At 40.7% G+C, this 15,601-nt stretch overlaps 1 protein-coding gene across 4 annotated transcripts in view; it reads left to right on the forward strand.

Annotated features, from left to right (window-relative positions):
- The window catches only part of LOC109971757 (inactive dipeptidyl peptidase 10-like), a 78,732-nt gene that overhangs the window by 21,095 nt on the left and 42,036 nt on the right, over nt 1-15,601 (forward strand). The window lies entirely within an intron of this gene.

The raw sequence follows: 15,601 nt of genomic DNA on the forward strand, positions 1-15,601 counted from the left end.
CACACACACACACACACACACACACACACATGCACACATTATCAGTTGGACAGTGCTGAAAGAAATTAGACTGCTGGGGTTGTTGAGAGCCTTGGCTGGGCAGAGACTGAGAGAAAAATATACAAGACTGGTCTGCTCAAGCCCTGGGCATTGAAAACTGAAAGCCCCCACTTTGATGTGGGGATCTATTATTCATCCCATAGCTGTATTTGGACATTTACTGTTTGAGGGAGAGTAAGACATATGTAGTTCACTGCTGGCAGTGTATTATCGTACCTCTTTCCTTCATGTTTCTAATGAGAAGAAGTAGCAAGGCCTTGCAACTTACTTCTACCTCCTCAAGGTCTCTGCCTGCCTACTTCTCTGTCTTTGTACACAGCCTGGATACTAATTCAGAAAGGCTTTGGGCTATATGGTTCACTGCACACACACAAAAAAAATCAAAGCAAAGAATATACAGGCAAGAAGTTCATTAAAAGACACTAAGTACAACACATTGTAAATTCATACCAGTGATGTACTACAAATTCATCAGGAACAAGAATTAACATATACATATAATGATCACTGGGCAATGAAAATGAGCTGGCATGGGCTTTGAAAATGTCAGCATGTTAGTGCAATTTCAGATTGAGGTCTGTACAGGGTGACGAACAGAGAGTAAAACAAAATTAAAAGGTTTGAGGGAATAATATGGATCTGCACAAGCCATGAAATTGAAAGCTACATCAAAGCCAGTTGGTCAGTACAGGAGCAGAATTCCAACACAGACTAAACCCCAGAGCCCAAATACCTTTTAAACTAAACTTTAATGAATAGTCTGGGATGTTGCCAACCTGAGCAACTGGCATTAGCTGCTAGACATTCTGGAAGAAATTTTAGGTTTACAGATTTAGTTTGTAAAATCAAAATTAAAACTGTAGTTTAAAAAAGTAGTGATGTGTAAATCATTGTGTCCTGTATTACATTGATTTGGTATAAAAGTGGCATCCAGGAAAGGCCGAGCCCTTTAGGAGCAAAGATGGGCCAAGGACCGCCAGTTTGCCAACATATGTGTGAGAAAATGATTGTAATGTTTAAAAACAATGTTTTCAAAGAAAGATAGGAAGGGACTTGGATAGGTCGCCCTCTACAGTTTGTAGCATAATTAAAAGGTTCAAGGAATCTGGAGGGATTTCAGTGTGTAAAAGGCCAAGCCTAAGATGGAGGACCGTGCTCTCTGATCCCTCAGACAGTACTGCATCAAGAATCATCACTATTCTATAAGTGATATAACCACATGGGCTTAGGATGACTTTGTTACACCTGTGTCAGGTGCTACAATACATAGTTACATCCATAAATGCTGTTTAACACTGTGCTTTGCCAAAAGGAAGCCCAATGTCAACAGTGTCCAGCAGCGCAGTGGACTGCTCGGAGGCAGCTGGGACGGACCATCACACAGTGGAAACATGCACTGTGGTCAGATGGATCAGTGTTTCATACCATCCCGACTTTTTCTGATTTAGGGTTGTAAACATGAAAATATAATATTCGAACATCTGCAACACCAGAGACTCTCAGCAAGTTGTTGTGATTGAAAGAAATGTTTGCATCAGCAGTTGCGCATGATTATCTAATCTTCAGAATCATGAGAGACTAGAATTAAACAGAAAAAGCATTTATTCCAAATTAAATGACAAAATGTTCAAATTTCACAGGAACAAGGTACAGTTAGGAAGGTGCAAGTGGAAGAGGCTGGATTATACTGTTTATGGACATGATGTAATTAAATATTGGTATGTGTAGTGATCTGGATGACCTGCAATGCAGGAAATGAGGCAATCTGAGAGAATCTGGTGGATAGGTAAGGGAATGATGAGTTTGGAAAGCCTGGTCCAAGAAATGTCCAATCATAGTGCCATATTCAGGGATGACTAACAAATGTGTAGCCTCAATGCAAATTCAGGAGACAGCAGCTAGAATCCCTGAACCAACATGGATACTCTTGACCTTGATTTTATCCTCCTTGTACCCCCCTCCTCACTCCCGCTGGCTGTTCTTTAGAAAGGTAAATGCACTCGGGGTGATGTCAAGAGTCGAGTTTGTAAATTGCATTAACATTAGCCTAATTAAAAATTGAAGATCGAATGATGTGCATTTTCAGAGTGGTATTTATGTATTGGCAACAATAATGGCAATATTTGCCTTGGCGTGCCCCCCACCCCCTTGGGCGGGTGGAACACAAGACTTTCTAAAGGTTGGCAGGTCTGCACATTGTTACAGCCCTTGGTGTGGTGTACTGTGTTTGCCTTTTTTTTCTCTCCTGTGTCTCAGGAAAGGCCCTTTCCCCTCCCCATGGAGCGGCCGATTGAACACAGCTATCTCCATTCAGGTCATCAGGCCTGCAGCATAAAGCCAGGAGCAGAGAGACTGGCAAATGCTAGTGTGCCACTTTGGCAGTGTCCAGGCTGTGCGGATCGATTATTCCTCCAGTTGGAAGGACGACGTTTTGCTTATCTCCCCAGGAGCTGCGTTTTGTTTTCTGTTTGGTTTCTGATTAGTAAATCTTTCTTTTTTATTGCACCTGTGAATCCACTTCCCCGTCTCATTTCATTTTTCACCCGGCCATTTCAACAGTGTTATTCTCCCCATCCCCTAGAACCTCAGGGAACGTACCAATCTGGGCTTGTCCTGGACTGTGAAAAGGAGTTATGGTACGGAGTTGTGAGAGTGTGTGGGTGGGTCTGCCTACGGTGATCACCGCAGTGAGTCTTACTGCCGGGATGTCTGTTGTTTAGCCTTCACACAGCTTCCTTAGGTTAGGCAGGTGGGTGTCTGGCTAGGCTATTTCAGCCTTTCCATCGAGCACTCTTTTATTATTTTGCTTTTTTGTGTTCAGAGTAATTCTGGGTGGAGACACATAAGGTGGTAACTGAAAAGCCGGTTACATTGCTACAGTTTTAACCCCTTTTTTTGTAGTCGTCTCCTGGTTCCACAGTAGATGCTCATTTAAAAGTTTGTTTAGCGTGCCTTCAAGTTGGAGAAAGAGGAGTGTGAGAGAGAATTTCAACTCCATGAGGAGTTGCAGCTGACAAACTGGGGGCAGACACTGCTATTAGGAGACGTCGGTTAGAGCTGCAGACAGGTTTGGTTCTGGTCCCTCCTGTCTCTGCTCCACAAAGACCATCCAGTTCCGCTGCTGTATTTGATGTGAGTAAGAACATCCCTTTTTGGTTCCAATTTACAATCAATCCATAGGTCTGCAAGGCTATAACAGCATTCAGCTTTGTACCTGACAGACCCCTTTGGTGACTTTATGATTTCCTTTATGGTTTGTTGCCCTTCACCTAACAGCACAACGCTAAGGCACAGTGAAACAGAAAGGTAACAATAATAAAGGTTTAGCTTTGTGGATTAGAAGAATAAAAGTTGTCATCCAGCCTCACATTGCAACTGTAGTTTGCATTCATTCCATACACCACTTAACAAAATGTTTTTAAAGAAAGCTGAACAGTCTGTTCTCATACAGAACTCTGATAATGTTGTGTGACCATGAAAAAGTTTACTTGCCTCTTTTCGCTCCTGTACACTGTGTATCAGTTGCCACTGGTTCCTTTAGACTGAGTGACACGTTGGCTCAGTCTAAGGCTCACACCACACAGCAGCAAGCAAACATAGTTTACACTCTTCTCTGTGAAGCTGACATTTTAAAGAAAATAACATTATTGCTTGTGAAAGATGTGATTCATGCAGACACATGCCAGTGCAGGCTTTGAAGGTCGACATGACATTATTCTTTTGTTGACTGAAAAAATGTGAATGGATAGCAACTACTTATGAAACCACTTAGAGTTTTCTTGTCAGAATGTCTATATCAGACCTGGTCGGTCAGCAGGCCAGTGAGTGACATGCAGAACTATGTGAGAAACCAGATGGGTGAAATGCCACTTATCCATTTCACAAGTTACTGTGAAGCAAATATTTCCTGTAGTCTGGCAGTTACAAAGCATTTAATGTACCAACTCCAGACCTGCTGAAGGAAGGAAGGGAGAGAAAATAACTGAACCACTTACACAGTGCATTTTAAATGATGGAGCAAAAATAGCCAGTCCAAGGAAAAATGAATTGTCTGCCTTTGAGTGGGATTGTGGTCTTATTAGAATACTGAGGTTTACTGTATATTGTTCTTCAGGTGTGAGTACATTACCATAATATGTCCAGTTGATTCTGCTTGACCAGCAGTGGCATAAAACTCTGGCCCTGTGATTAACTCTGTAGGGCTGTCAGCCAAGGCAGGCGAAAACCAATCAGTGGAGCAGATTGAAATGTGCAACAGCAAACAAAATAAGGAAGGTGCAGACTACCAAAACACTGAAAGCACCATGTTCCCCTCTGTTCGCAAGATTAGGTCAAGAGCTTATGAGTGACAAGTTGGTTAATAGAGAAGTCCATCACCTCTGTGTTTCAGTCCTCTGGCTGATAAATTTAAAGTTAGCCAGTATGAGCTGCATGTGGATAATAGTCATATTTATACAAAGACATTTAATTCTACAGCTTGTGTTTACTTGGATGGTTACCTTGTAAAATGAGTCATACCCATACCCTTTGTGGTCATGTGCCCAAAAATCCAGTGATTAATGAGCGTGCAGCTGATTATATAATCTATATCCAGTCACATATGCTCCATGGAGCTCTGGCCTCAGCTTTCATAACATTGTCTGGGAGAAAAGACTAATGAATATTCATGATCTGAGCTAAATCAGAACGTGATGATGCTGGAGATGCCTCTGTGGATTGTGGGTGGAGCCCATCTGTTCATGCAGGTCTGTGATACATCATCAGTCTGATGCCACAGGTGCTCTTCTAACAGCAATGGAGCCCTCGAGCTCAGCAGAAGTAGAACAATTTGTAATTTACTTTTCAAAGAAGAGCTTTAAGAATACCCATCACGTTACGGTACTGAGACTGTATTAAACTTTCCTGTACGTTACTTTTACATTTAACATCATAGTTGAATCAGATGTGTCTGTGAAAAACTGAGCTTCAATCACTCATTCACTGTTCAGTCAGTATAAAGAATCAGTGCTGTGAGTGTGGATAGGATGGTGTAGCAGAACAAACTGGCTTGTGCTACTCATTCAGAAAGTGTTTTTTTTGTTGTTGCTATGGCAACTGCTTTAAAATGCCAGAACCAGTAAATGATTCATGTTACGTGATCACTTGTAGACCAGTAACAGGCTTCCCGTTCTCTCGGTCAGCAAAAACTATGTTTGGCCAGGTGCAGTCATGCACATTAACCAGACAACGGCCAAGATTTCTTTTTTTTGTTGATTTGCTAACTCACAGAATCAATGTTCTATTTAAGATAGTGGCTATTACAACCAGTTAAATCAACTGTCTCCAGCTTAAACTTTCATTTGCTCCAGCTTGTTGAGAGAGTTAATTATATAATTAAAGCTTTTGCCATTTGGAAACTGCACTCTTTAACATATTGATTTCAAGTTAAAAGCAATTGATTGTTCAGTCCAGGTTGCTGGAGATCAAAGCAGAGGTAAAAGTAGACTGAATATGGGATTTTATTAGTCAGATGGACAGAAACGCATTTTTAAAAGAATGCTAATGTAGCTCTGCTTCTGCTGGATGTGTAAAAAGCCAGTTGTTCACTTCCACATTAGATAAAGTAACATTATATGTCAAGACCACATCAGTTTAAAAACTGTTTTGTTTTGTTGTTGGTGCATCTGGCTCTTTGCACAGGCTGATTTCCAGCATGTCTAAGTCAGTGCCTTCTGCCTGTTACTCCTTTAAGTTTTCCTAGACATATATTAATGTCTCAAAAGAATACCAAGGAGGTTTCTGCACTTATCTGTGCTCTAAATACTACCTCCTGCACACTCAATTGTAGCACCCAGCCTGAAATAGACCTAGGCACTATCCCCAGAGATAAATCAACACATGAAATGTAACGCAGGCATAAGCACCTACTAAATTGCTCCCATGCTATTTTACCAGAATTACACAGCAAAATATAAAGCTCAGGAGCATAATTATAATATTTATGCTAGCATTTTCGGTGCTAGACATCGGAAGTAGTCTGTGAGGCTGTTATTACAACCATATCTAATATTCACTAGATTTTATTGCCTTGTTTTTCCCTCATTTACATGATCTACTACACTGTGTTTGCAAGTGACAGTATATTGTATAAACTGCTGTTCCAAACTGTTTCAGTTAAAGTTTAAAATGCTGATGCAAAACATAGCAAATGAGAGTATTTTAGTAGAGCGTTTTTGTGTTGCTCTGCAGTTAATTAATTCTAACAGACTTTTTTATTCTACAGCTAAAACATAACCACACTCCAGTATGTTCAGAGAACACACACACTGATGATGATGATGAATTCAGCATAGCTCGTCGCAAAATTTGAAGTTGTAATAATGAGAGCGTAATTTGGTGTGAGACTGATGTTTCAGCAATATCATGGCATGAGTCATGGAGATAGGTGAGTCGCCACTTTCTGACAACAAGGAAAAGGTGTGAGCACTCATAAGTTTACATTACAACATGAATGTTGGTACAAAGAGCCTCTGTAAAGACAAATGAGTCCAGGTAGCCTACAGTATGTAGGATGTTCTCAGTCATCCAGGTAATGACGCTCACCGCTACTGGGCTATAACGACTCAATTGGTAGGGGACATTGTTGGGCATCAAAGGACTGAAACACCACCGATGGGGATAAATATCTCCGACTCAATGCCAGTCGGGCAGAACTGATGAAGCCTCTTGGATGAGAGGTGAAACGTCTTTGACCTAAAAACCTAGTCCAGTTGATTTTTCTAGTTTTTTCAACCTACAGTATGTAGGCTACCTGGACAATACAAATTTTCCTGCACACCACTGACTGTCAGTGTCTAACAAGAAAAGATCACTTGTCTAGTCAAGTGTGAAGTATAATATACTGACCACATCTGTGATCCATCTGACCACAGTGCATGTTTCCACTGTGTGATGGTCCATCCCAGCTGCCTCCGAGCCGAGAGCAGTCCACTGCGCTGCTGGACACTGTATTGTATATAAAGTCACCATCCTAACTTTAGCTGGCACAAAGAAACTTTTAGCACACCAAACAAGAGAAAGAGTCAACATCTACTGTATTCTAATGGCTTGTGTAGAACCGTTAATTTCTGTACTAATATGCAGTGCTACCATGCTGGGGTTTAGCTGGTAAGGTTGCTTAATGTTCACTATCTGAGATTTGCTTGTTAACATGCTAATATTTGCTAATTAGCACTAAACACTAAGGGGGATATTCACTAAACCTGTTTCAAATTACTGTGAGATGCGCAAAATATTACAGCACCACAATTTTCAATATAGCAGCTTGTTTACAAACACCAATGATGTAAATGAGCACAGTTGCAGCTGTATTAATTTGAATGCCCCACTTCTGCTGATTGTGTTGCACATGTATGGACCTAGAGGAAGCTTAGATGAAAGTGCACGCTCCGGTACTTCATCAAATAGCACTACACCTCTAATACTAACATAACAACAGCCAGACTAGGTAAAAGCTTGTATCTGCATTTTCTCTTTTCATCTCATTAGGATACATCCTGGGGATTTAAGAATGGTAGCCCACTGGGTTTAGTGTACTGGCTTCACATCCCAGTACATTCCAGAATTTCGAAATGCAACAGATGTTTCACATTCATCGTAGGTAAATTGCAGCAAAGGATCATTTCTCATGCATCATATATACTGTAGGCTATTGTGCATCACCTTGTTCCAAGCCTTCTTTGACATTATATCGTGCTAACACTGGGTGAAATACACAACTCCAATACTTTGTTTTTTAAGGCATCACACATCGTTTTTTTTTTGTTGTTTTTTTTATTGAAACAAAGTAACACATTAACAAAAGAGTACCAGACATGGGAGACAAGACAACAGTTGCATGACATTGCAAAAGGATATAGAGTGTTTAACGAGGTTGTTGTGTGTGTGAAGTGTGGGTATTTCCAACTTATGCAGTTTATGAAATGCAAGAAAGGGAAAAGGAGGGGAAGTAAAAACATCATGTTTAAACCAACATGATGCATGCTTTGATCTCAGATGTTAATTTTAAAATTCATTCATTTCCAGTAGCAGCGCTGGGCCAATCTTGACCACAACCATTTTGTTCCTACTGGTTTCACTGTGTAAAGTGTGAATCAGTGTGCAAAAGGTGTTTGTGTGCAGGAAAACATGCAGGAGCTGTCTATAGTGAATATCAGTGGTGCCTGCAGGATTGTATTTCATGGTACACACAAGAACTGTAGTGTAAATCTTGTTTTAACAAGAAACTTTTTTCATTATCACCAGATACTTTGCCTGATACTTTTATGTTTAAGGCTATTCTGTCTTAACATACTGTATTGTTTCTTCCTAAAGTCATCTCCATTGTTTTAAGTGTGTTCAGCTCCAGGTTGTTGCGACCACAGGGCCAGCCGTTCAACCTTTCTGTAGGCCGACTCGTCACTGTCTCGGACGAGACAGATGACAATTGTGTCATTTGAGAACTTTTTATGTGGAGTCTGCATGTTCTTCCTGTGCCTGCGTGGGTTCTCTCTGGGTGCTCCGGCTTCCTCCCACGGTCCAAAGACATGCAGCTTAGGTTGACTGGTGACTCTAAATTGCCCCTAGGAGTGTGTGTGGTTGTGCGTTTCTAAGTGTCGGCCCTGTGACAGACTGGCGACCTGTCCAGGGTGGACCCCGCCTCTCACCCAGTGTCAGCTGGGGTCCCCCCCATGACCCTGTTCAGGAATAAGCAGTATAGATAATGGATGAAAATAGTCACTAGTCAGTTTTAGAACAGCTGCACAAACGTCCAGTTTTGTCATTTAGGTCTAAGGTCATGTTTTAATGTCCTGTTCTGGCTATTCTTAAGTCTGATTGAATCTTTCTAGTGCATGTTTATTAAAAATGACTTTCCTTTCCATTATTTACTTGATCTCTGATTATGTAATCAGTGAGACCCTAATGATTTCCCTTGAATGAAATGCAATGGTGTATTCCTGCTTACACAAATAACTTCAGTTTGTTGTTGATGGAGCTGCATAAGTAGCCTCTGATTGAAATTCAGAAGGCAATGGTATTATTTGTTACCATTCAGGTGACAGATGATATGATAAAAAGGCAGCTAATATATTATGTTCAGTCTCTGAGAGGCAGAAAGATTTTGTTGGAGTGATGGATAAATAGGCCGAGTCATTTTTCTAAAGACATGTTTTTCTGAACTTGATGTCTGACTGCATTACAAATTCACGGTGACAATATTTATTCACTGAAAAAATTAACAAGGGCACAGAGGTTCATTTAACTTGCATGAATATACAGCTCCCAATGTGAAACTAATTACAAATATGCAAGTGTTCGGTATGAAAACAATGAGAATGACAGAAGACTGCTATATCTCTGAATTCTTTGTGTGTATTACAGGCTGGGCTGTTTCTGGTGCCCTAGGCAAGACGCTCTAGTGGCGCTTCTGATGGCACTGATCTATGCTATCGCAAATTCACCTTTATTCATTTTCTGTGTCATGTCCACATCATCATCAGTTAATATTTTAAATGCAGACTAGTCCCTCTTATGTTTAATCACGTTCATGATATGATGTAGAGCATAACCTGATTATTCATATGCCCATGTGAACATTATCCAGGTTACTATTCATGTAGTTTCTTTGATGCCTCCACATCACAAACAGTCTTTGTCCTGAGGACATATAAAAGCCTTTATTGTACAATATGCAGTACATATGCTAAGCCTACATCAAAATGAATAAAGAGCTTATGTTTTATGGCTGAAAAGCTCAGCATTAAGTAAATATAAAATGCTTGTTTTCTATAGTATCCATGAAGAGAAGATCACTGCGAACCCAAAGAGAATTTAGACGCTCATTAACCTCAGAATTAACATCGACATCAAAATACCAGAGTAAAGCAGAGGTGACTCACTGGGTCACACCCTCACAAGGCTTTCAGTGTTTTAATGGTGCACAGTGGGGTGGTGTTGGCATTGATTTGCCTGCCTCTGGACATCAGTGAAATTACTTTAGCGTCATGGTGTAGATCATTGTTTATCATCTTTCTCTTTATAAACCTACTGACTGCATGACTCAAGCTGAAGACACATCGATGCACACACAGTAAAGTAGCCTATTATTCATGCCCCAGTTCCAGTGTGTGTCACATTATGATGTTTATGGATTTTAAGTGCCCTGGTTACTCATACTGTCTGTGACTTTTACACATGAGGGTTATGGTTGGGGGTTAAGCCATGAGGTTGCAAAATGCAGCCAACCAGTCATATGTCATGTTACATTGTGTGTCCGATTCTACAGTCTGTCTGCAGTCTCCTCTCAGCATCAGCTGTTTAGCACAGTGTGAGCTCAGCTCAGAATTAGCGACAAAACAAAACATGTTTGTGTGTGAATTCTGGTTAATAGCAGCTCTGGGAACATGCCAACACATTTTTTTGTATTTAATGATGCATGTTCAGCCACTTTGTATGAGATTTTCCAATCCATCAAAAGCAAGGGGATTGCTTTGTTTTGCTTGTGAATAGCCCTCTTGTAAACATCTTGGGGCCTATTGGGTGAATTCTTTGTTCTCCCACATGAAAAAGCTGCCATTTGTCAAAGACTTCAAAATAACACTGGGAGGTTTAAGTATTTTAAGTGTTACTCAGATGAAGAAATGGAAATTGTCATGCATGAAATCCAACATAAAAAAGACCATGTCAGTCCATGTATTGTAGTTGTTAAGTAGAGATAAGGTTACCATGAGTTCCCCAAAGTAAACAAACCTTTGGTGACATATGTGAACTGTGATCATTACAGGATATTAGGGTTTTTCCATCATAGGAACCTACCAACACGTGTCGAGGCACGTAACACTCTTCCTGTGGTGTGCGTTTGTCACCATTGCTGTGCACCCGCTTTAGGGCTGCGTTGTGGGAGCTACACTTCACCACCCCTCAGTAGGTAGCAATAAAGCAAGATCCATTAACGCAAGGTGGGGTTCACAGAGCTCTGGCTCATGATTGGTTAAATGCCAACATCTTCACCTGTCAAGGAGCTATTAGCACAGTTCGTAAAGACATGCACCGGTTAAAACAACTGAGAACTTCACTTATTAATTTAGATATAAAATGGACTTCGGCCAGTGGACTGAGCGGACAAAGCAGTGAAGATGTCGCATTTCTGCAAGTTTGTAGTTCTGCTTGTTCAAAAGCTGTTTAATACATTGATCATGCAGTCTCTGGTACTGGCTGGTTTTAGTGGCACATTGTGATCCTTGACCATGGACATATTAAGGAAAACCTGGTTTCCAGACAGAAACATGGCGCACGGTCACTGGAATGAAAGTTGCTTGCCTCACACATAAACCAAAGAAAAAAAATGTATAAAAATTTGTCTTCCAGCTTTGCTCATGTTGTGCATCATGCTTTTTAAAAAGCCTCCATTGATTAAAAAATGAGTAATACAAAAAATGATTCACTTTGTTTAAAGTTCAAGGTGCCCTGTCAACAGTTTTACAGATGTCTCCTTTATCACTGTGCTCTATGGAGAAAATGCTTTTTGTGGCTGAGTGGCAGCACCGAATCCAGGTATAAATGATACATGCCCTCTGCTCAGCTGTGTGTGTGCGAGTGTGTGCAGCCCAGCCCTTGTCTAGATGGAAGCCGACACAAGGATAAACAGTGGAAAAGCAAAGCAGAAGGGTTTACGTCAGGTCATGAGGTAAAATCAGCTGAAAAGGTACTAAGGCAAACACCACATTACCCAAAGGAACTGTTAAAAAAAGAATATCTTAAGAAAATATGCATAATTGTGCAGGTTTTACACTGCAGCATGTAGAGCTACAGTTTTATGAACTGTCGAAGCTTAGTGTGACAGTGTACGAAATATTTAAAAATTTCAAATGAAACAAAACAAGCGAAAAATGTATGTGTTTTACGAGTGCACATACTGTCAATAAATAAAAAAAATAATAATTATTTAGCTTTTTTGTTAAGTTTGTCATTGACCTACCTGAATTTGTCACATTAGAATCCAAACAAAACAGAAAACAAAGTGAAGAGATGTATTGCATTTCATCGTTGCTCAGCAGAGAGCAGCGTCAGTCTGCCCACACCGTTACCAAATGTCAAGCACCAAAGTACAGGCTTGAGAAAAATGGACATTAAAAAATGAATGTATATTAAGTTCTTTGATTGCATGTAGGACCAAAGCTTTGAGGGTTCACAAAATACTGCAAATAATAGGAGCTAACACCAGGTTTTCTGAACCCAGGATGACATTGAAACAAGCTTTCTGTGACATGTGTTAATTGTCAGCTGTGGGACTGAGCATAAGGCTTGTGTACAGTGACTGACATTAATGAAATGAAACGGTGTGTGAACACCAGGTACACTGTGTTTATATTTCAGGTAAAGACCTTGTATTTCTGTGTTTGGTACCCTGAAAGAGATTGTAGTTCAAACCTTTCATCTGCCAGCTCTTTCAGAAGGTCTGTCAAACAGTCTGAATGCATCAGTGGATATGAGTTGAGCAGTAATCACATTGTACGCATGCATGCATGCCATTAATAGCAGTTCTGCAGTGCAATACCCCGATGAGCTCAAAAAGAAGTTAGTCAGTTTGGTGAACTGATCACACTCTGGTTACTGCCAAGATGTAAACAAATCCCTGAATCTTTTTGTCTGGGGAGACTGAGGCTGGTATAAATGATCTGATATTTAAATCAAATGAGTGGGCGGTCAGGTCTACACATTTCTTTGGGGAAAGCTTCTTAGCACCACAGTAGTTGTGAGTCTCTGGAGGCAGATTTAAACTTGCATTACATTAAATTAATTTCTGTATCGTTATGGCACCACATCACGTTAATACTTTTATACTCAAACCCCCGAGCCTTTTGTTGTTGCTCTACTCTTTACCCCCTTTGAAAGTCAACAGCCACAAGTTGCCTTTTTTCTTAAACCCTGCTGATAAACTTCATTGAATCTCACTTTAACACAACACTGGAGGGCATTGTTATCCACCGCCTCTGCCCCCCCCAATTGTTGAGCCTGACAGCCAGACAGCTCAGTGGCTCAATGAAGATTAATTATGATCCCGCTGTCAACAGGGGTGGCTAGGGTAATGAGATGTGCCACATGGCGAAGTGGCAGTATGATGGTTTTTTCCCTCCCTGTCACATACAGTATCCTATCTTATCTCCATGCCACTCTGCAAAAGGTCCACCTTCACGTAATGCCTCTCAAGACAGCAGATGGTGAGGATATATGCCTGCCAGTAAACATGGACAACACGGTATCAGCCTTGTTATTATGTTTGTAGAATGCTAATGCATTTTGGTTGTGAATGTTAGTGCTGCTGAAAGACAGAATTGATGCAAGAAAATATAGATGTTTACTAGTTACATTCAGTGTTATTTGATGAGGACATGAAAGTAAAAAACTATTAATGTTTCTCCTGGAAAATTCTTTTTCAGCCTTGGCTTTACCAGCACAGCAGCAGCAGTTAAATTGCTTTCCCATAATTGTCAGAGTCCTCATTCTTGAAATATAGCAAAACTTTTTTGAAACACAGTCCCCTTTAAGGAAGCTTGAAAATGTGTGTGTGTCATTGTCACTGTAGTCTGTGCTGGTTTTTGCTGTAATGAGTTTTACTGGTTATTTACAACCTATAGTGTTTCATAACAGCAGTTAAAAGTCTGCAAGGGTTAAGGTTTATCTCTGTACACTTTTTCTTAATAAGGGCTCATCACTGATGTATACTGAAACATTCAGTATATTGTAAATAGCCCTAAAAACATTTAAATTGCAACCATTAGTCGACAAATCAGCCAGTCCAGTTGTAGAAATCCAGTCTGCAGCAGTTTTCAAAGCTGACTACAGGATAAGTTCACATTCAAGTCTGTCCTAAAACAATTCTTACTTACAGGAAATGCTGAAAATGATTTTTTTACTGTAATTATTTGTCCTTAAATGACTCTTTTTAAATGCAAATGATGAGGGACTGTTAGGAACGCTCTGGTAGGAAGGTGAGCGAGTAAAAAAATGACGGACCCAGGTAGCTGACTTCGGTGCAAGAAGTGCTCTTTTTATTTACAGTGATGATAAATATGTGTACAACCAGGTGAAGGAATACGGAGCAGAACCGGGTGTCGAGCGGCAGTCCTGGAAAACATACAGTCAGTGATGGGATGATAAGGAGGACACCAGGCTGCGGACGCTAGGATTCACTCCTGGACTGGTCGTGGTGGTTGGTTGCTGAGGGACAAAGTCAGAGAAACAGTTAATGGGAGACTGTGCATCGACCTGCGTGGTGGAGTGATGTGGAGTTGAGGAGGTCCGTGGTCCGGAGAAGCGATAGCGGCTGGGAAGATAAGACACGGGGCACAAGGCAGGAACGGAGCTAGGGATGAAGAGCAGGAGCAAATACATATAGTAGACAAAATAAATGATCGGCATAGAAACGGGCTAGAGTATAGAAAGAACTGGCAGGGAAGTAGACGATGAGCACGGTATAAATAGGAAGAAACTAATCAGGTGCAGCTGGTGGTGATTCAGGGGACGTGAAGCAGGTGTGTCAGATAAAGAAATCAGGGGTAAGGGAGCTAAAATAGAGGGAGAGAAGTGAGAGAGGCAGGTGCAGCCGGGCAAACCTGACAGGGACTGTCCTCTTTCTGTATAAAATATATTGCCAAGTTTATTTTAAATTAACATTAGACTTGAAATAAAGTGGGTATCGTCCAAAGTTAGTTTTCTTTGTCCAAAACTCCCCCCTTTTTGTTTCCTGTGTTTCATTGCATCGCTGTGGTACAGGGACAGCACAGCAGCACAAAAGAATTTCACACAATCTCACAAACACACACACAAAACTGATTCTGAATTTTTTAAACAGTTTTTGTTACCTTTTCATCTGGCCAGAAAAGACTTGTTCACAAAAAATATCTGAATATAATTTCAGGGTCCAAATTTTTGTGTGCTAGTTTATCTTGTTATTGCTCAAGGTTAAAATTTGTTGGCGAGCTTGATAAATTATGTGAACACCTGAAGTCAAGATTTGAGTATCTCCATGGTAACAGTGATTCTCTACATCTGAAGACTTTAACCTGACACATCATTCCACTGTGTTGGCTTAGCAAATAAACACCACAGGAAGGTTGTCAGAGGAGCCGATGGACTTAAGGGGAGTTTAGTTTAAAATGCTGTGTAGTTCAATTCAGTTCAATTCAATTTATTTGTATAGCACCAAATCACAGTAAAAGTCATCTCGGGACACTTAACAGAGTAAGGTCTAGACCTCATTATTATTATTATTATTATAATAGAGAAAAAAACCCAACAAATCCCCCTGAGCAAGCACTTGGCGACAGTGGAGAGGAAAAACTCCCTTTAACAGAAGAAACCTCCGACAGACCCCGGCTCTTGGTGGGCGGCCTTCTGCCTCGACCGGTTGGGGTGAGTGGATAGAGGAGAGAGAAAGAAGAGAAGAAACAAGACACAACAATCAAACACTGATCAGGTTGATGTGGCTGGTGACTGCTCGTCAGAGACGTAGAGCTCCAGG

The sequence above is a fragment of the Monopterus albus genome, unplaced genomic scaffold (assembly GCF_001952655.1).
Source record: "Monopterus albus unplaced genomic scaffold, M_albus_1.0 scaffold234.1, whole genome shotgun sequence".
Lineage (NCBI taxonomy): Eukaryota > Metazoa > Chordata > Actinopteri > Synbranchiformes > Synbranchidae > Monopterus > Monopterus albus.